Source organism: Malus domestica, chromosome 05 (assembly GCF_042453785.1).
Source record: "Malus domestica chromosome 05, GDT2T_hap1".
In the NCBI taxonomy this organism is placed as follows: Eukaryota; Viridiplantae; Streptophyta; class Magnoliopsida; order Rosales; family Rosaceae; genus Malus; species Malus domestica.
The window spans coordinates 1,882,384-1,904,728 of NC_091665.1; the positions used below are offsets into that span (position 1 = coordinate 1,882,384).

General features: G+C 39.5%; 1 long non-coding RNA gene across 1 annotated transcript; it reads left to right on the forward strand.

Annotated features, from left to right (window-relative positions):
- The first annotated feature begins 5,538 nt into the window (after nt 1–5,538).
- LOC139196304 (uncharacterized) lies at nt 5,539–20,408 on the forward strand. The gene is made up of 3 exons (XR_011581122.1): nt 5,539–5,616; nt 5,680–5,733; nt 20,359–20,408. It is a non-coding gene; the product is annotated as an uncharacterized lncRNA (long non-coding RNA).
- The last annotated feature ends 1,937 nt before the right edge of the window (nt 20,409–22,345 follow it).

Genomic DNA, 22,345 nt, shown 5'->3' on the forward strand with positions numbered 1-22,345 from the left:
AGATACCCTTAGTCTTGATACCGTACTTGTTGTGCCTTCTCTTGACTATAATTTATTATCTGTTGCTCAAATAACTATCGTCCTGCATTGTCTTGTGATTTTTTGGCCTTCTTTTTGTGTTTTTAAGGACATTCGGACTCGCAAGACGATTGGTTATGGTATTAGGAAAGGGAAACTCTACTACTTGGAACTGACATCAAACAGTTCTCGAATGTTGACTCAAGCTCTTGCAGTGGACGGAAATCTGGGGGATAGGAATAAAGCTTCGGAGGTTTGGTTGTGGCATCGTCAACTTGGACATGCTTCTTTCGACTATCTACGGAGGTTGTTTCCTAGCCTATTTGTTAAGCATGATGTTTCTAGCTTTAAATGTGGTGTTTGTGAACTAGCTAAAAGTCATCGTGCTTCGTTTCGATCCAGTTTGAATAAAAGTTCTGTTCCATTTATGATAATTCATTCTGATGTTTGGGGTCCATCTAAAACTGCTACATTTGGTGGTGCTCATTGGTTCGTTACTTTTATTGATGACTGCACACGTATGACTTGGGTTTGTTTGATGAAGTCCAAAGGTGAAGTTACTTCTTTATTTCAACAATTTTACAAAATGGTACAAGTACAATATAAGTCACAAATACAGGTTCTCAGGAGTGATAATGGTGGCGAATATGTTAACTTTGAACTTCGTGCCTTTCTTGATCATCATGGGATTGTTTATCAAACTACATGTCCATACACTCCACAACAAAATGGGGTTGCCGAACGCAAGAACCGTCAGCTTTTGGAGGTTGTTCGTGCTTCTTTACTCGAGGCTCGTCTCCCGTTATCCTATTGGGGCGAAGCTCTCACCTCAGCTGCGTATCTCATTAATCGTGTTCCATCCCGATCGGTTGATTTTCAGACACCCCTTTAGGCGCTTTCTTCACATGTGGAGGCTCATGCAGTCCCAAATCTTCCATCTCATGTGTTTGGTTGTGTGGCCTTCGTTCATCTTCATAAACAACAACGAAGTAAGCTTGAACCTCGAGCCTTACGATGTGTGTTTGTGGGGTATGCATCAAGGCAGAAAGGATACCGTTGTTATCACCCACCGACGAATAAGTTGTTTGTCACTATGGATGTTGCGTTTCATGAGAAAGATATGTACTTTGCCAATCCCGAGTCTTCACTTCAGGGGGAGAATCAGAAAGAAGTTCAAACTCTTGATTATACTATTCCAGATATAGATAGAGTGAATGATTTGGATTTAAGTGGTGATGTCTTGGAAATAAGTGGTGATCATTCACCCGAAAATAATGATGATGTGAATGAATTGAAATTAAGTGGTAATGTCTTGGAGACAAGTGGTGATCATTCACATGGAAACACTGTTGAAAACCTTGAAAGGGACGAGTCGACATCGCCAGATAACTCACTGGCTGATAGCTCACTGGCAGTTTCCTCACCACCGGACAACCCTATGTTGCCAGCTACCTCACAGTCAATCTTGAGTCCCAATAACCATAATCAACCGTCTTCGATCCCGGATGCACCACCACCACGTCGTCTCCCTGATCGCGTCAACCGTGGTATTCCTAAACTTACTTATGAAGCCGACCTTAAATGCAACACGAGGTATCCGGTGAGTAAGCCCAACCCTGAGTCTAATGTGTTATACCCGTTAAGTAATTATGTGTCTACCAGTCACCTGTCAGAATCAAATAAGTCGTTTGTGCATCAATTATCTACTGTATCTATTCCTAACAGTGTGCATGAGGCTTTAACTGATCCACGTTGGCAAGTATCAATGAATGAAGAGTTGAAGTCTTTGAAGAAGAATGCTACCTGGGAGATCACAGATTTGCCAGCTGGCAAGAAACCTGTGGGATGCAAATGGGTCTATACTGTGAAATACAAAGCAGATGGGACGGTGGATCGTTTTAAGGCAAGACTGGTAGCAAAAGGATACACTAAAAAATATGGAATTGACTACACAGATACATTTGCACCTGTAGCCAAGATCAACACAGTTCGTGTTTTGTTGTCCTTGGCTGCAAATCTTAATTGGCCTTTACAACAGTTCGATGTGAAGAATGCCTTCTTGCATGGAGACTTGACAGAAGAGATTTATATGGATCTTCCACCGGGATGTAATGCTCCAGATAAATACAAAAGAAAAGTGTGCAGGTTGAAGAAATCCTTGTATGGCTTGAAGCAGTCTCCTCGAGCATGGTTCGGAAGATTCACAAAATCTATGAGAGCATTTGGTTACAGGCAAAGTAACTCTGATCATACTTTGTTCCTGAAAAGACAGAATTGGAAGCTTATTGCACTTATTGTGTATGTAGACGATATGGTGGTAACAGGTAATGATCCAGAAGAACGTGTGGCCTTGCAAAGATACCTATCTACAGAATTTGAAATGAAGGACCTTGGATCCCTGAAATATTTTTTAGGGATTGAGGTGTCGAGAAACAGTTCTGGAATTTTCTTGTCTCAGAGGAAGTATATTATTGATTTGTTGCACGAAACTGGCATGTCAGCCTGTCAGCCAGTAGCTACACCATTAGAAGAAGGATTGAAGCTTAGTGTTGATCCTAATCAAGTACCAGTTGACAAAGGAAGATACCAAAGGTTAGTAGGCCGTTTGATGTATTTGGCACACACAAGACCAGACCTTGCTTATGCCTTGAGTGTAGTGAGTCAATACATGCATGATCCTGGAGAACAACATATGAATTCCGTGATGAGAATATTACGATATTTGAAGGGAAGTCCGGGCAAAGGAATTTTGTTTAAGAGGAATAATCACTTTAGTGTTGAAGGTTATACTGATGCAGACTGGGCAGGATCCATTGATGATAGACGCTCAACATCAGGTTACTTTACGTTTGTTGGGGGTAACTTGGTTACATGGAGAAGTAAGAAACATAATGTGGTTGCCCGTTCCAGTGCAGAAGCAGAATACAGAGGTATGGCTTTAGGGATTTGTGAAATTTTGTGGCTTAAGCTTCTGTTAAGTGATTTGGGTATACAACATGATCAGCCCATGAAATTATTTTGTGATAATAAAGCTGCTCGTGACATTGCACATAATCCAGTACAACATGATAGAACAAAGCATGTTGAAGTTGATCGGTTCTTCATCAAAGAAAAATTGGAAGGGAAAATAATTGAAGTACCAGCGATAAGAACAGAAGATCAGTTGGCAGATATCCTCACAAAAGCTGTTTTGAGTCACAAGTTTTCAAGTTTCTTACACAAGTTGGGCATGAGCGACATATATGCACCAACTTGAGGGGGAGTGTTGACTTTTGTATTTTAGGTAGGATCCCTAATTGATATGTAATCCCATGTAATCACTTGTAATTAGTTTTCTTTCCTTTTATGTTAGGGTTGTACACCTATAAGTTCCTCTTATTGAGAAGAATATATTATCATTCAAAGCATTCTCTTCTTAACACAGCCCGAGTTGTGTAGCTTTTTGAGATGCGGATCTGTTGTGGCTCCTGAGAAGTGTTAGTGTGGCTTCTTGATATGAGGAATAGTTATTACCTGCTAGGGATTTGGGGGTATATAATTTTCGTTCATTCGGGAGTGTTTAAGCGGATGCAAGCACGTTATTTGTCTCCTGAAACCGTCTCAAATCCTTTATGTACGGAACTAAAAAGAGAAATAATAATAATCATGGTTTTCAATACGTGACCCTGATTGTGTTTAAAGCAGTACTTTGACATTTACTGAGATAAACGAGCTACTCCTCTCAGTTGATCTTAGGACTGAGGTAAAACTTTGGATCTCTGAAAAACCTTGAAAGCACTTGTGCCTTGTCAGCTGAGAGGTCTGTGTTTTCCATAATGTGCTCCTTTGATGCTTTGGCAATTCCTTAGATCGATCCGATAGCCTGGTTAAGCTGAACAAATTACCCAGAATAAGAAACCAACGTATGATTATACAAATCAATTTCGTTGATTAGGATGAGTTAAGTACCGCATTTGCATCATGATTGTCGATGCCCGTAATGGCTGTGATCACTTTTTGAAATATGCCTGGTGTTTGCACTGTTTGCTTCCTCTTCTCCAACAAAATTGAACAAAATGGGGATGTTTTAAGGTCCTAACTCCTAAAAACCAAAGCATTCTACATAAATACGGTCAAAATTCACACTAACCTCAGCCTTCAATTTTGTTGTGGCATCCCCTCGCTTGCACATTGTAATCAGTGTTTGCTTAAGAGTCTTACACAAATTACTTGGAAAACAATTCATGAATAAGGTAAGTGAGCCTTGGGCAAGATTTTATTACCCCCACGAGAATGAGCTATTTTCGTTATCTTCTCGAACCCCATTTCCAAGTCCTTAACCAGAACGAATGTTGGCTTGCCGAGTTCCATCCCGAATCTTCACAGATTGAAAAACCATTTTGTATCGTTTTGACATATCAAAAATCAATTGGACAGAAGTTTCTTTCGAGTTTTGACATAGCTCACTTGAAGTAAGAACGAACAAACAAATCGTTTTGCTCCTTGGTTGGGAGCATGATGACAACGTATAGATTTGCAAATTGCAGCTTCAGCTTCTGAACTATGTACAAATAATAAAATTGATCACGTCAAACACAAAACACAAGCACACACGCATGCAAGAGGCACCGAAAAACGAAAGCAATTAACTTGTTCACCTGCCGAAGAATTGCGAGATGGTACGGGAATCCAAGCTAGTCATGAAAATGAATGCCACAGATGAACCCCCACAGTTGAAAATGAAGTCCTGCAGTGCAAATCCAACCATCAGATGCACCAAAATTATTTTCTTTTCACTTCTTTTGTCCTTTTAACATAAGATCACATGATTAAATTGAAGGAAATTACGGGGGTAATTGAGACAAAGTTGAGGCGGAAAGAGTTTGCGGCGAGGAAAGTGGAGACGAAGTTGATGAAGGATGGATGTTGTTCGTCCCTCCATGTATTGCTCATCATACAAACCCCCCCCTCCCCCCCCCCACCACCACCTGCAATCACAATCCAACATTTAAGATTTCTTCACTCCATTAATTCTACCATTTCCAGCACAAATCAATCGTAACCTTTCTAATCGAAATTCTAATCAAATAGTTAACCGAAACAATAAAATTATCCAGAATTTGTATCAAACAGATAATTGCTCAACTGGAAAATGATCGAATTCAGACTAATTCAAATTAAGAACTCAGTTTCTAAATTTTCCGAGGAAAAATGAGAGGGGTGAATTGATGAATCGGTGAAAAGTAAAATGAAGAGTACCTGAATTCATGGATTTTTGTGGAAATTGAGCTGTTTCTTTCACGTTCGCCATTCCCAGAGCTCCCAGAGAATCGGGAGAGAGAGCCAAGGTTGATTCGAGCGAAGCGGGAAAACTGAGGCGGTTTGTAATGTGGAACTGTTTTTCAAATATTAACTGCTGTAGTTGTCTATATTTACGAAAAGTGCCACAAAAAAATGGGCCAGGCCAATATCATATTCAGCCCAAATTTCCAACGACTTGTCCACTCGAGAGACGTTCAGAGAGATAATGGAGTCCTCAGCTGCTTCCTTAATCTCCGGTACAGCGTCCTCAAATTCGCCTTCCAAACGCCTTTTGTTCGACCGCTGTTACGGTTGGGTGTAAGTCTCTCTCTCTCACAACGTAATTAATTAAGCGTGAAATAATTAGGAATAATTTTTAAGAATTGATGAATGGAAAGACCCATCAGAGGAAGCTCTTGCTGGTGGCCGAGGGATGTAAGTTGTTTTATTTTTTATTTTTTTGAAGTATTTGAGCTTGAACAAAAACCCCATTGGTTGGTTAACGACAAGGTCTAAAGTATCGATAATATCCTCATATTTTCATCGAAATTTGGTGTTTTTGGACTACCGATATTTTTGATATCATCGATATTTTTGATATCATCGATATTTTAGACCTTGATAGGAACTCTATGCGGTACTAAGTTACTCATGTATCTTACCATTCAATGTATAAAGTATAAAATATTGTACTAATTCATTATATATAAATGATTTTTGTGTGTTTAAACTTCTTTCATAAGGATTCGACGTAAACTAGGAGTGCCGGCTGTCGACTACCTGACGCCCTCCCCCTCTTCCTTTATCCGGGCTTAGGACCAGCAGCCATAAGAACGTATGAAGGACAAACCGAAAGCTTCCCATAACTGTAGGATTACATCAAGGCTCATCCTTAAGTCCTTACCTTTTTGCGTTAGTAATGGATGAGTTAACAGGACTTACTCAAGATGATATTCCTTGGTGTATGCTTTTCGCAGACGATATAGTGTTGATAGATGAAACTCAGGAAGGGGTAAATGTGAAGCTTAACCTTTGGAGATAAGTGTTGGAATCTAAAGGTCTTCGCCTAAGCCGATCAAAGACAGAATATATGGAGTGAAAGTTCAGTGCAAATGGAGGCCAAAATAAGTTAGGGGTGAGGATCGGAGATCAGGAAATACCAAAGAGCGACTGCTTTTGCTACCTAGGATCTATCTTGCAAAAGAATGAAGAATTAGATGGAGATCTCAACCATAGAATACAAGCTGGATGGATGAAGTGGAAGAGTGCATCCGGCGTGTTGTGTGACCGTCGTATGCCACTGAAGCTCAAGGGAAAATTTTATAGGACGACAATAAGGCCGGCGATGCTGTATGGCACAGAATGTTGGGCGGTGAAGCATCAACACGTACACAAAATGGGTGTAGCGGAGATGAGGATGCTTCGTTGGATGTGTGGGCACACGAGAAAGGATAAGATTAGGAATGAGCATATCTGAGGTAAAGTAGGAGTAGCCGAAATTGTAGGAAAGCTGAAAGAAAATCGGTTACGGTGGTTTGGACATGTGCAAAAAAGGCATACTGACACTCCGGTTAGAAGATGCCACTACGAGATAGAGGTTCATGGCCGAAGGGGTAGAGGAAGATCTAGGAAAACTTTGGAAGAGACTCTAAGAAAAGACTTAGAGTACTTGGATCTAACGGAGGACATGACACAAGACCGAGCACAATGGCGTTCTAAGATTCATATAGCCGACCCCACTCAATGACTTGGATTTTTTAAGTCTCCAACCGAGAAATTTTCCTCACTCGAGAAATTAAGGGAACACTACCTCAACCTACATGCTTCACTTACAAAGCTTCAACATACAAGCTTCAACAAAAGAAAAACAAAAGAAAAATTCAAAGAACTTAGTAAAAAAGGCTTTGGTGTATTTAACACAATACGTTGAAACAAAGCAAAGCTTATTTATTGATATCTCTGATAAGTTACAAATATGTACATATACATGAATCAAAATAAACAAACAATAGGGGGCCTTCACAAAGGTTGCTTAGGAGAAGTCTCAGCAGTCGGTAGAGCCCCAGAAAGAGAAGGCACCGGATGGTGATCACTCGGAGCCTTAGTACTAGACAGAACCCTAGAAGGAAGAGGCATCGGAGGTTGATCATTTGGAGCTTCATTATGCGGTACAGCCTCAGAAGACGAAGGCAATAAATGCCTTTGGAACAAACCCACAAACCTCTGATGATCAAGTAAAATCTGACCATCAGATTCCTTCATCTGGTCAAGCTTCCTCTTCATGTTTGTAGTATAGTCATGTGCGAGCATGTGCAACTGTTTATTCTCATGCTTGAGCCCTCTAATCTTCTGCTTGAGACTCATCACTTCAACCGCTAATGATTCAACTTGGCGGGTTCGAGCAAATAGGTGTTGGGCCATATTCGACACAGAACCTGCACACTGAACACTGAGAGCCAGAGAATCCTTAACAGCTAACTCATCAGACCGTTTGGAAAGAAGTCTGTTATCTTTGGGAGTGAGAATATTCCTGGCCACCACCGCAGCGGTCATATCATTCTTCATCACGGAATCCCCAACGGTAAGAGAACCAGTAGGGATAAGAAGAATGGGGGCCATATGTTGTCTGGAGAAGGCGCGGCGACCTCTTCACCAAGGTTCAAGTCAAAACGACGGTCGGAAGGGCCAGACATTTTCAAAGGTGTTGAAGAGAGAAGAGGTCGGACAAATCAAGATCTTAGAAGTGCAAGAATGAAGCTTCTACTGGTGGAGATTCAAGTGTGTTTTGGAACTTAATGCAAGCCTCTATAAAAATCTGCACTTGACGGAGCTTCAGAAATCGAAGAGACGTTTGCTTTCTCAAAAGCTGGGTTGCTCAGAGACTACGAGGGCCGATCTTAGAGATCGAAGAGGCGTTTGCTTTCTCAAAAGCTGGACTGTTCAAAGACCACGAGGGTAGATCTCAAAAATCGAAGAGGCGTTTGCTTTCTCAAAAGCTGGGCTGCTCAGAGACCATGAGGGCCGATCTCAAAAATCGAAGAGGCACTTGCTTTTCAGCCTTGTCAGCACCTGTCACATGCACACTCAGCTTTGCAGAAATTACGGGCAATCTGTAGAAGATTTCTGGTGAAGTAGAAAGCACGTGAATCTTACTGTTCAATCATCCACTTTCCACACGCAACATCAGCTCATGGGTACCACAGATAACTTTGCCAAAGATCTCTGACAAAGTTTAGACACGTGAAGCTTGCAGCTCCTACTATATCGCTATGACCAAGAAGGGTAAAAAAATAGCAAAGAAACAACACTAATAAAGTTTAGACATATAAAATTTGAAGGTTTAGCTACCATATTATTACCCACAAGGGTAAAGGGACAGCACCACTGCTGGATAATTGGAAAGTTCCTGTGTGTTAACCTCTGTGCTCCGTGGCAAGGTAGACTAACAAAAATGCCCAACCTTTACTCACATTCGAGAAAACACTCCCAACAAGATTGCTTGCTCCAAAATTGAAGAGGCACCGCCCTTCGAATCTCGAGAGCCAGACTCTCAACATGATTATTTTCTCAAAAATCGAAGAGACACCGCTCTTTGAATTTCAAAAGCCAGACGCCCAGAAGGATTGCTTTCTCAAAAATTGAAGAGGCACTGTTCTCCGAATCTTGAGAGCCAGATCCCCGACATGATCGCTTGTTCAAAAACCGAAGAGGCATCGCTTTCTCAACTTTGAGAGCCAGATCTCCTTGGATAAAGCTTATCTGTAATCTTCACACACAACATCAGCTTTCCAGATACCACATACCACTTTTTCAAAGCGCTCTGACAGAGTTAAAACATGTGAAGCTGGCAGCTCCCACTACAGTGCTATGACCAAGAAGGGTAAATGAATAGCATTACTACTTGTTGTTAAGGAGACTCCTATATATGTCGACCTCCATCCTTAACGGACAGGCATACCTGCAAAAATGCTCAACCCTTCCTCATATCTGAGAGGGCACTCCCAACGAAGCCTCTCGAAATACTCAGTTTTCTTTCCTACTGATAATACCTCTGCAAACAAGCTACACCAGAGCAAGAATATCTCATATCATTAGGGTTAAAAGCAAGAGTATCTCGTATCATGCTTTTTCCTTGTCTTTTCCTTTGGCCTTGTTCTTACCTGCAAGACAATGAGAAATAAAGCAATTAGTCATCACTTGGAATCAAGCGTCCAGTCAGGTACTGACTGCTTGGAACCCCTTACCTAATTACTTACCTGACATTACTCTCGAGTACTCATCTTCAACATCTTATGCTTCTAGAGAATATTGATGTGGAAATTAACTTGACACACAAATTAAACCCTATGGATGACAATTGTAGTATATGAGCAAATAGGGATCGTTCTAGACCGGGAATTAACTAGGGATGCTAATCAATGTGAAACTGACTCAAGAACATAAAAACATAATGTAGAACACCAAGCTAGACTCAATTAATGCAAAACTAGAGTTTAAAACACCTAAACAAACCAAAAACTCAAAACAGCAACTAAAAGGCTCAAAACTGCCTTAAAACCACTTTCTGGGCAGTTTTGAGTCCCTAACGCTAATTTAGACGAAATTGGACTATAACTTGACTCAAAGCATTTAAAAACACAAACTAAATTGATTTCTAACTAATTTAACAATTTAAAATAAATGGGGAATTGATTTTTACGAGATTGAATTAAAACTAAACAAATTGCAAATCAAAGCAAACTAAAACAGATTTTGATTAAATAGAATGGTGAGAAGCTAGTTAGAGGGTTCCTTATCCACACATGAACATATGCATACAATTTGATTCCCAGTTATGACTTCAACAAACGATGAATGACAATCCTCCAAGTTAATTAGGTCCGCTTAAATTAACTTTCAAATTTCCCTAGATTCATTGGATTGAATGGAATACGCATTACAACCAAATCATTCCCCATCAAAGTCCCTAACTGTGGAATACGCATGATAGAGACATTCAACAAAGATCATTAAGTTCAACGGAAATCATAAACATTGACTAGGCATTCATAACTATGGAATACGCATGTTAATCCAACCTAGGGTTTACTTAACATAATCGTGACTAGCGATCTTTACTACTCATGAATATAAGTTTATAACGATTAGGTGAAATTCCCTTATATCCTAGCATCAAGTTTAGGCATGCAAATTAAGTGTCGACCCTCAACCCACATACGTAAACAAGTTCTTAATCAAAACAGAAAAGTAAACCACATCTAAAGTTCATGAATTCATAACTGGAGTAAATCAAATCATAACCAACATATGTCCATGGCTTCAAATTCACCTCTAACTAAAAAGAAATTAGTTCCACATGTTTAACATAATTGGAAAGCAAGTTAAATTAAACATGAAAACAGAAACAAGAAAAGAAAGAACTCCAAACACTCCACTAATGGCAGATTGCATGTGCAAGGTGTCTTCCTCCTTTGGACTGCATGGCACTACTTCTTTCTCCTCCAATGGTGGCTGCATAAGGTGGTGATGGTGGTGGGAAGGCACGGCTGTGGTGGAGGAATGGATGGGAAGGAGTTTGGATATGTAGGGAGAGGCAAGGCAAGGCTTGGAGAATGGTTAATTTCTGGATGCCTTCAATAAGGTTGCTGCCATGGGTATTTATAGGGAGAGGATGGACTTGTTTAATTCAATTTTCTGGTGTGAAAACAACAAGGATATACGGCAAGCATGTGGAAAATAATGGTGGGTTAGGTCTTGAATCATTCACTCAATTTTATGGTGTGAAAGCAACAAGAATGCACGACAAGGATGTGATTTTTGGTGTGAACATGGTTTTGAGTGGAATTTTGGTCAATCCTTCTAGAAACCTATCCCTTCTTGCAACTTGTATTTGTTTCACCAGATTTTTAGCATGTTTATTTGATGTTTTTACTTCAAATTCGTCCAAACTCCTTGCTCCATGCATATGCACTTCATTTCAAGCCCAATTTTGCTCCTAAAAGCTCCAAAATGCTCCTTTTTGCATACTTTGACAATAAAACCTGAAATTGCACGAAAATGACTTTAAACACTAAACTAACTAAGGAAAAACAACATAAATGCATGAGAACAAGCCAATTAAGTAGCATAAAAATGCTCCTATCAAATTCCCCCACACTTAGCTTTTGCTAGTCCTCGAGCAAAACAAAGAAACAAAAGAAAAACAAAACGAAACCAAACAAACAAAAACAACCTAAACCTTCCAACGTTTGCCTTAGGGATTTCCAATGCACATGACATGTTAAAGATTATCATTCCCACAGAATTGAGTCAATTTAACACTTAAGCACATACTTAATCATAGTCACTACTTACTAGTTCACAATTAACCAATTAAAACAATGTTTTGAATGTAGTAACATGCCTTAGAGAATTCCCTCAATCCTTACAAGATATGCACTCTATTTTCACTCAGATTTTCTAACTACACACCCTATACTGGTTATATGTGAGAGAATTGATGTAGATATAAAAACGAATGCTCACATATATGTATAACAAAGAACACAATTTCTAGAGTTAATAAACATGTTGAGATATGATCTCATGAATGGAATGCTACTACTTAGATGCGAGAACCAGTGACCATATGCTCATACCAAGTTCAATCTCTACAAATTGAAACACATAACACTCAAGATAGAAGTCAAGGGTTGTAACAGGGCTTGGGGTATTGGCTAACAAAGATAGGATAAGGAAAACAAACGTTCTTAAAGTGATAGTACGCAAAATAATGAAATTGAGACTTTAGAATTTACTTAGATTGCAGAAATTAGCTTTAAAACACAAGGGGAAGATTTAAACAACTCCTTAGGGTCGAATTCATTGTTTTGGACCCCTTTTTCATCAAACAACACTGTAGAACTCTTTTTCACTTCTTTTCAACTCTTTTCTCATTCTTTTCACATTTTTCTTTTCTTCTTTCTTTCTTTTTACCCGTGCCTATGGCACATAATTCCTCATGAAAAACACTTCCCCCATACTTGTTTTCTGCCACAAAGGAATTCAATTTGAATCATGCTTTACTACGCTTTAAGAACAAGGTTAATGGATGGTCCTAATCTAAGCTAGGTGAGGGTAATGTGGGTTACAAAGAAAAGGCTCACAAAGCTCAACGGGGTTAAAACGTCCAGAACATAATGACATAGGGGATTCACGGCTTTTTGGTTATGGTGGTGGTCACTACACAACTTTATCTTGAATATGTGTTATGCAAATCAATGACATGCTTTGAATGAAATGGGTATGAGTTCTAGCATTTGGAACTAAATGATGAAACGCCTTCTAAGTAGTAACCAAGCAAAGAATAATGAGATCATGCAACGTCTTAGAAAACAATAAATCACAGATTATTAACTCTCCAAATAAACGTTTAGGCTCAAGTCTCACAAGGTTGTAACGTTAGTTTGAGTTCCTTCCTTCAAGCATGTTACAAAAACTGATTTTTCCTTTAAGATTGCATGTGAATTCATAAGTTATAACCACAACCAAGCATAAACAAAGAGTAAATCAAACTTTCATCCATGTTAATCACTCTCTTTAACAGCCATGAAATTACAAACCAAATCATCATCATTGTATTGGAAGGTACCCTAAGACACAAACAAACACACAAAAACAACTCTTTTTGGGTTTTGCAAAGCAATTTTTTATGTGATTTTCGGAGTTATAAGTCAGCACACACTAAAACACACCAAAACAGCCTAAAAACACCTAAAAACAGCAAGAAACAACATTGGGAAGTATGAGTGAGAAAACCCTACGAATTTGCATCAAAACACTTTGGTTACCCCCCCCCCCACACTTAAATCAAACATTGTCCTCAATGTTTCAATCATAGACTCACACAAAAACACATAAACAAACAAACAAACAACTAACATAATAATCATGGCAGAAACTAATTAAACAACAAAGAGAAGGGTTTAGGAACGCAAATCTGGAATTGGAGTGCTCTCTGGGCCTTCCTTTGTCGAATGCATGGGTTGCCTCCCACGAAGCGCTTGCTTTAACGTCTTCCAGCCGGACGGTACCTCCGTTTAAGCTTGACTAGGTGCCATGGCATGAAGGGGTACATCCTCCATGACATGCTCCTTGAAATACTCATGCATTGGGTCTATGTATGGCAGTGGATAATGATGGTCCCAGATTGTGGCATTGAGTTTCCCAAGGTCAAAGTAAAAACTCCCATAATCATGGATTCGATTTGGTACCTGCACCACAGAAGGCAATAACCTATTAGTGGAAATGGGAATTGGAATTAGAGGAGGAGGCTTACCAATGCATGTATATGAAGACTCAAAAGGGGCAGCAAAGGTGGTGCTCTCGGCCAGATTTGGTATTTTTGGTGTAATGACATGTTTCGTATGCTCCACTCCAATACCCTCTTTGATGATGCATCTAGGGACATCCTTCTTGATTGGTGCGCATGAATGTTCCTTCCCCACATTTTTAATCACATTTATTGCAAAACAAGAACGAACATCATTAGGATTCTTAACATATTCAGGAACTTTGAATTTAATCAATTCATCACCAAACTCCATTGTTAACTCTCCCTTAGTCACATCAATCTTGGTTTGGGCTGTCTTCATGAAGGACCTCCCTAATAGTATCGGCAATGGGGTAGAATAGGGTGAATCCTCCATGTCAAGCACGTAAAAGTCCGCTGGAAAAATCAAATTGCCCACCTGCACCAAAACATCTTCCAAAACACCCTTTGGATATGCATTAGAACGATCGGCTAATTGAATAATCACACCATCGTTTTTAAGCTCACCTAAGTTCATAGATGCATAAATAGAGTATGGCATAACATTAATCGAAGCCCCTAAGTCTAACATGCATTGTTCAAATTTAGTCTTGCCAATAACGCACGAAATTGTAAAACTACCCGAATCTTTGCATTTAGGGGGTAATTTCCTTTGTAACATGGCAGAAACATTCTCACTTACTTGGACCACCTCTTTGTTCGAAATCCTTCTCCTTGATGTACAAAGTTCTTTTAAAAACTTAGCATACCTCGGGACTTGCTTAATTGCATCAAGGAGCGGAATATTGACTTGAACTTTTCGAAAGGTCTCTAGAATGTCCTTCTCGGCTTCTTCCTTCTTTGATTGCCTAAACCTGCCAGGAAAGGGCACATTTAGTGGAATGGAACTAGAAAAAGTCGAATTTGGACCTACCTTGGTGGTTTGGGACGGCTTAGGAGGGCTAGATGGTGGCGGCAAGGATTGTTCATCCTTGGCCGTGAGTTTTGGTCCCTGTGCTTCCTCTTGTAGCAACTTTTCATCCTCATCGTGACTTGATTTGGATGATTTTGGTTCGGCTCCAACATGTGTACCACTTCTCAACATGATTGCATTGACGGTTTCAAAGCCTCCTTTAGGATTCATAATAGTTGAACTAGGCAATTTGCCTTGTTCTCTAATATGCCCCATGAATTCTGCTATTTGCCCCACTTGCTTTTCCAAGTTATCCACCATTTTGTCTTGGATTTGCCTCTCTTTGTTTTGATTTTGTACTTCCTGCGTCAAAATAGTAAGTAACTTAACAATCTGATCATTATCCAAAGACATACCTGAGTTTGTTGGGGCAGATTGCAATTGGGTTTGATTGGGGACGGATGGCTTTGTATAAAAGCCCGGTGGTTGCTGCCTAAATCCTCCTTGTTGTTGGGGTTGTTGAGGATCCCTCCACTTGAAATTTGGATGGTCCCTCCACCCTGGATTGTAGGTGTTTGAGTATGGATCATGGCGTGGTTGATTTTGGCTCCCAAAACCCACGGCATTGGCAGATTCCCAACCCCCATTCTCAATCAATTGAGGGCATTGATCGTTGGCATGTCCTTGCATAGAGCACACACCACACACACTTGGTCCATGAATCTTCATTCCCTCGGCCAACTGAGAAACAATAGAAGTAAGGTTAGCTAATTGGGATTGAATTTCGGGCATAGAACTTACCTCATTCACTTGTGGCCGTGGGGGGTCTCTTTGTCCAACACCTTCGTATTGTTGTGCATTATGTGCTCGGTTGGCAATTAGAACTTTTGCAGCCCCCGGAGTTTTATCCACCAACGCACCTCCCGCCGAGGCATCAAGCATTTGGCGTTCCATGGGAAGGAGTCCTTCGTAGAAGTATTGAATGAGTAGTTCCTCCTTCATTTGATGCTGTGGACAAGAAGCAACAAGTGATTTAAAACGTTCATAATAAGAAGGAAATGATTCACCTGGATTTTGTTGGATGCCACTAATCCATTTCCTCAAGAGAATGACTCTTGAAGTTGGGAAAAACTTCTCCAAGAAAGCTCTTTTCATACTATCCCAAGATGTAACCGTTCCGGGTGCTAACTCGTAAAGCCAATCCTTCGCCTTTTCCAAAAGTGAGAATGGAAAGGCCTTCATCATCAGAATACTCCCGTCAACATTGATGGGTGTCATGCTCGAACAAACAACCTCGAACTCCTTGAGATGCTTGTTGGGATCTTCCATGGAAAGCCCATGGTATTTCAGAATGTGGTGCAACAAGCTTGACTTCAACTCGAATTCATTGGTCTTGCCTTGGGCAGCCGCGGGGTATTGAATGCATAATGGTGCGGCATTTGTCAACCCCGAGGCCGAAAGCTCTTTAATGGTCCGATTGTCCGCTGCCATAACTTCTTCTTCCACTTCTTCAAACTCAGATTCGGCCTCTGAACTTGAACTAGGTTCACTAGGTTTGGGATGCCTCCTCTGTCTTCTCAAATCACGTTCAAAATCGTCGTTAAAGTCCAAGATATGTGCATGCACAGCTTGAGAACTCCGTGTCATGCACTAGTACCTAAACCAAGAAAACAAAACAAAATCAGAAAACTAGGTAAATTACACTAAATACACACGGCAAAAACACAAGGGATTAGCAATTTTTGCTAATCCCCGGCAACGGCGCCAAAATTTGATGTGGAAATTAACTTGACACACAAATTAAACCCTATGGATGACAATTGTAGTATATGAGCAAATAGGGATCGTTCTAGACCGGGGATTAACTAGGGATGCTAATCAATGTGAAACTGACTCAAGACATAAAAACATAATGTAGAACACCAAGCTAGACTCAATTAATGCAAAACTAGAGTTTAAAACACCTAAACAAACCAAAAACTCAAAACAGCAACTAAAAGGCTCAAAACTGCCTTAAAACCACTTTCTGGGCAGTTTTGAGTCCCTAACGCTAATTTAGACGAAATTGGACTATAACTTGACTCAAAGCATTTAAAAACACAAACTAAATTGATTTCTAACTAATTTAACACTTTAAAATAAATGGGGAATTGATTTTTACGAGATTGAATTAAAACTAAACAAATTGCAAATCAAAGCAAACTAAAACAGATTTTGATTAAATAGAATGGTGAGAAGCTAGTTAGAGGGTTCCTTATCCACACATGAACATATGCATACAATTTGATTCCCAGTTATGACTTCAACAAACGATGAATGACAATCCTCCAAGTTAATTAGGTCCACTTAAATTAACTTTCAAATTTCCCTAGATTCATTGGATTGAATGGAATACGCATTACAACCAAATCATTCCCCATCAAAGTCCCTAACTGTGGAATACGCATGATAGAGACATTCAACAAAGATCATTAAGTTCAACGGAAATCATAAACATTGACTAGGCATTCATAACTATGGAATACGCATGTTAATCCAACCTAGGGTTTACTTAACATAATCGTGACTAGCGATCTTTACTACTCATGAATATAAGTTTATAACGATTAGGTGAAATTCCCTTATATCCTAGCATCAAGTTTAGGCATGCAAATTAAGTGTCGACCCTCAACCCACATACGTAAACAAGTTCTTAATCAAAACAGAAAAGTAAACCACATCTAAAGTTCATGAATTCATAGCTGGAGTAAATCAAATCATAACCAACATATGTCCATGGCTTCAAATTCACCTCTAACTAAAAAGAAATTAGTTCCACATGTTTAACATAATTGGAAAGCAAGTTAAATTAAACATGAAAACAGAAACAAGAAAAGAAAGAACTCCAAACACTCCACTAATGGCAGATTGCATGTGCAAGGTGTCTTCCTCCTTTGGACTGCATGGCATTACTTCTTTCTCCTCCAATGGTGGCTGCATAAGGTGGTGATGGTGGTGGAGGAATGGATGGGAATGAGTTTGGATATGTAGGGAGAGGCAAGGCAAGGCTTGGAGAATGGTTAATTTCTGGATGCCTTCAATAAGGTTGCTGCCATGGGTATTTATAGGGAGAGGATGAACTTGTTTAATTCAATTTTCTGGTGTGAAAACAACAAGGATATACGGCAAGCATGTGGAAAATAATGGTGGGTTAGGTCTTGAATCATTCACTCAATTTTATGGTGTGAAAGCAACAACAATGCACGGCAAGGATGTGATTTTTGGTGTGAACATGGTTTTGAGTGGAATTTTGGTCAATCCTTCTAGAAACCTATCCCTTCTTGCAACTTGTATTTGTTTCACCAGATTTTTAGCATGTTTATTTGATGTTTTGACTTCAAATTCGTCCAAACTCCTTGCTCCATGCATATGCACTTCATTTCAAGCCCAATTTTGCTCCTAAAAGCTCCAAAATGCTCCTTTTTGCATACTTTGACAATAAAACCTGAAATTGCACGAAAATGACTTTAAACACTAAACTAACTAAGGAAAAACAACATAAATGCATGAGAACAAGCCAATTAAGTCGCATAAAAATGCTCCTATCAAATATACCACATCTGCCTGAGGAACAGATAGGGCAAGTGAGAAGGATACAAGGAAGCATGTGGAGACAAGTGTAACAGAACACGTGCCGATACTTCCATTACTTTGTCAATAGCAAAAGTATCCCATATCAGCAGGGTCAAACGTACTCTAGATTCGATGGACATATTTTGACCCTCAAATTCTTCAGTCGGCCTTATACTCTGGAGGTAACCAGAAAACCCTCCAGCCCAGTTCAAGAATAAGCCTGTGGAAAGTTACTTCTTCAAAAGCAAAAGTATCTCATATCATCTCTTCTCATTTTCTTCTCTTTATCCTTCATGCTGCCTGCTAGATAAGGAGAATGAGAACAATCAGCCGGAACTCAAAATCAAACTTCTGATCTGGGACTGATTGCTTGAAGCTCTGATTGCTTACCTTGTCTGTCACCTCTTTCAGCAGATCCCCTAGCTCGGCCACTTGGGGGACTTCTACTACATGGTTTGTATCGTGCTTGACCAAGCCTGAAACTACAAGTAAGCTTCAAGTGAAATTGATACATTACCTTGTGCATCTCCATCAGTTAAAGATACCACCCTTGGACGGAGGAAGAGTACTTCCAGAGAAGATGCCACATCTACCTATGAGACAGATAAGGCAAGTGAAGACAATACCACACTTCGGTACTTAGAAGTTTCGTGATTACTCAGCAGCTTGGATCTTGCAAGTCCGCAACTGAGGAGTTTCCCCTCCAACCAGGAGGCCAATCACAGAGCGACACGTGTCGACATCAGAAGCCAATCATAGCGCGACACGTGTCAACATCGGAAGCCAATCACAACACGGCACGTGTCAATGTCAGAACAAGGCGAGAAACTCTCTTCTATAAAAGGAGATCATTCTCCCAAAATATTTCCTAATGCCATTTGTACTAAATCATTCACTTGTACCCACTAAAGAAGAGCTTGAACCTATGTATTTGTGTAAACCCTTCACAATTAATGGGAACTCCTCTACTCCGTGGACGTAGCCAATTTGGGTGAACCACGTACATCTTGTGTTTGCTCTCCTGTCTCCATCATTTTACATACTTATCCACACTAATGACCGGAGCAATCTAGCGAAGGTCACAAACTTAATACTTTCTGTTGTACCAAAGTCCTCACTGATTTTGTGCATTAACAATCCTTAAGTCCTTACCTTTTTGCATTGGTGATGGATGAGTTAACAGGACATATTCAAGATGTTATTCCTTGGTGTATGCTTTTCGCAGACGATATAGGGTTGATAGATGAAACTCAGGAAGGGGTAAATGCGAAGTTTAACCTTTGGAGAGAAGTGTTGGAATCTAAAGGTCTTCGCTTAAGCCGATCAAAGATAGAATATATGGAATACAAGCGGGATGGATGAAGTGGAAGAGTGCATCCGGCGTGTTGTGTGACCGTCATATGCCACTGAAGCTCAAACGAAAATTTTATAGGACGGCAATAAGGTCGGCGATGCTGTATAGCACAGAATGTTGGGCGGTGAAGCATCAACACGTATACAAAATGGGTGTAGTGGAGATGATGATGCTTCGTTGGAGGTGTGGGCTCACGAGAAAGGATAAGATTAGGAATGAGTGGGTTGGACATGTGCAAAGAAGGCCTACTGACGCTCCAGTTCGAAGATGTGACTACATGACAGAGGTTCAGGGCCGAAGGGGTAGAAGAAGACCTAGGAAAACTTTGGAAGAGACCCTAAGAAAAGACTTAGAGTACTTGGATCTAACGGAGGACATGGCACAAAACCGAGCGTAATGGCGTTCTAGGATTCACATAGCCGACCCCACTTAGTGGGAAAATGTTTTGTTGTTGTTGTTGTTTTAAACTTCTTTAATTAATTACTACATATTTTCTACACTCACAATGTTTGCCAACTCGCTATATAATCAACTTAAATCAGTTAAATCCATCATGCAATGCATTTCCTTCCAATTTTTTGTGATAAACTAATAGATAATTGACTAAATAAACATCCTGCAAAGTTTCAATAAAAATTTCCAAGTTTTTCTTACAATTTCCGTGGTTTTTATTCAATTTTTATCGATATCGATAATATCCCGATATTTCCATCGAAATTTCCGTGCTTTGGACTACCGATATTTCCGATATCATCGATATTTTAGACCTTGACGAGAAACAAGAAGAAAGAGAATTGGGATATAATTGGAAGTAATTAATTTATACCTGTTGGAAACACAGATTAGAAATTTTTGTACCATGCTTGTGGATTTACTTGTGGTTTGGTTCAGGTTTTGCATACTGCCGCTTGCAAAAAAATTGATCAAGATGGCTTCCCAATAGGTATGATGATGAATTTCCAACCCCTAAATATCCTAAATTACTCCGTTAATCATTACTTCTTTGGCGATTATATAGTTCCGTTGCACATTTTCACTTATGGGACTGGCACTTGCTTTTTCTATGATAGCATTTGGATAACACATTTGGGACTGAAGCTTGTATTTTTGTATGATCAAGGATGCTTTATTTTTTGGTGAAGGATCAAGTATGATATTAAGTTTTGACCGAATGGAACGATGCTTTAAACTCGAACAAAAACTGACCCAACAGAATGAATCAATAGTGCTTTATATTCTGTAAGCATGTGGTTTTATAGCATGTTGCTGTTTCCATTGAGCTAGAGACTTTGCCCCTGATTGCCATTGAGACTTAGCTTGCAAGTAGCCTAGTAATAGTTCTTGATTTGTGCATTTGATTCTTATTTTCCCACACAAGCCATTAACCTTCTGTGCTGATTTTATTGGATAAAAATATATATAGACTACGTTTGTTCATTGTCAATGTAGATAAATTTAGAAATGCATCGGTCAACAAACACTGAAAGGCTTTAGAATCTTTCACTGTAAGAAATGATTTACATTGCTAGAAGTCAAGGGTAACCCAGAGTCTTTCCACTATGCAAGGATATCTGCTGAGGAGTTGGCTGATCCTTGGATTCAGGGAATTTGTGAGCCATGGACGGCAAAATATCCTGTAAAGTTGAGTTTCACCGTCCCATCATCATGCATTAGCAGGTGCACCCTAGAAATTTTCTCAGCAGAAAATAAAAGAGGTGTGGCTTTGCGAGATAAAAAACATAAAGTTCACCTTGTTTGCAGGCTTGGCAGTGGTAGACCTAACTGTAGCAAGTACATGACATTCAACCCTTCTGGAGTCGTTAGATAGTGGTCATCAAGAGAATACGTGTTAAGCAGATGATACCTAAATTATAAACCGAGTAGCAGTCGCTAGACTTTTGCATATGTTTCCTTTCTCGTATTTTATGTGGATACAGTTGTCCTAGTTGGGATAGAAAATGGCAGGTTGCACGTACATATAAGTACGTTTTAATCATATGTTCCTATACATTCAAGATCTTGTTGGGTTCTAAAATTATGATTTCTGTTTATTTGTTATATTTTAGGTCCTTAAATAATATATGTATCTTAAATAATATATATATATATATATATATATATATATATATGCCTTTAGAGTCCATCGTTTGTGCTCATAATAAATTAAAGTATGTATTTCGTGTTCTCTGTAAAAATTCTATTCAGTTGCTTGCCTTATGGTGAATTCTTCCAGCAACGCTTTGTAGAAATGACCCGTCTTATGTAGATTAGCTAGATCTCTGCTTCTTAGGCCATGTGATATAGAAAATGTTAGATATTTGATTGTTATGTTACTGAACATGAAAAAACATTCCATTCAACAATTCTCTGATGCTGAAAGAATGATAACTTTTAATTTGTCCTACTTCTTTCCCTTGTTGCCTTACAGATTAATGTTGCAGCAAACTCAGCAGTGAAAGTTTTTGAAAGGCCAGACCTGCTTTCTCCGCAGCAGCTGCAAGCGGGTCTTTACAACGAGCTTCACAAAATCAAGTCTTCTTTGGTAAAATCAGAATTCAACCAATTGTTACTCAAGGGAAATCTCTCGTCAAAAGAGGCCAGTTGCTCTTCTAGTAAATCATAGATTACTTGGAATGAATTGGTTTCTTGAATCCCACATGGGAATACAGTCCAGAACTACTTTTAAGTTGTCGGTTTAGATATTGTTTTGATTATTGTGAACCTCGTCTCATTGTTCCGCTTTATAAATCAGAGGTGGACGTGATTTTAAGTATCCGGTTGATCATTCTTAAGCTAAATTAACTAGCTTCGGTTTGGTGGTATAGAAGCGTTTGGCCATGAAGAACCTATGGAACAATTAGAGTATTTGTGGACTCGA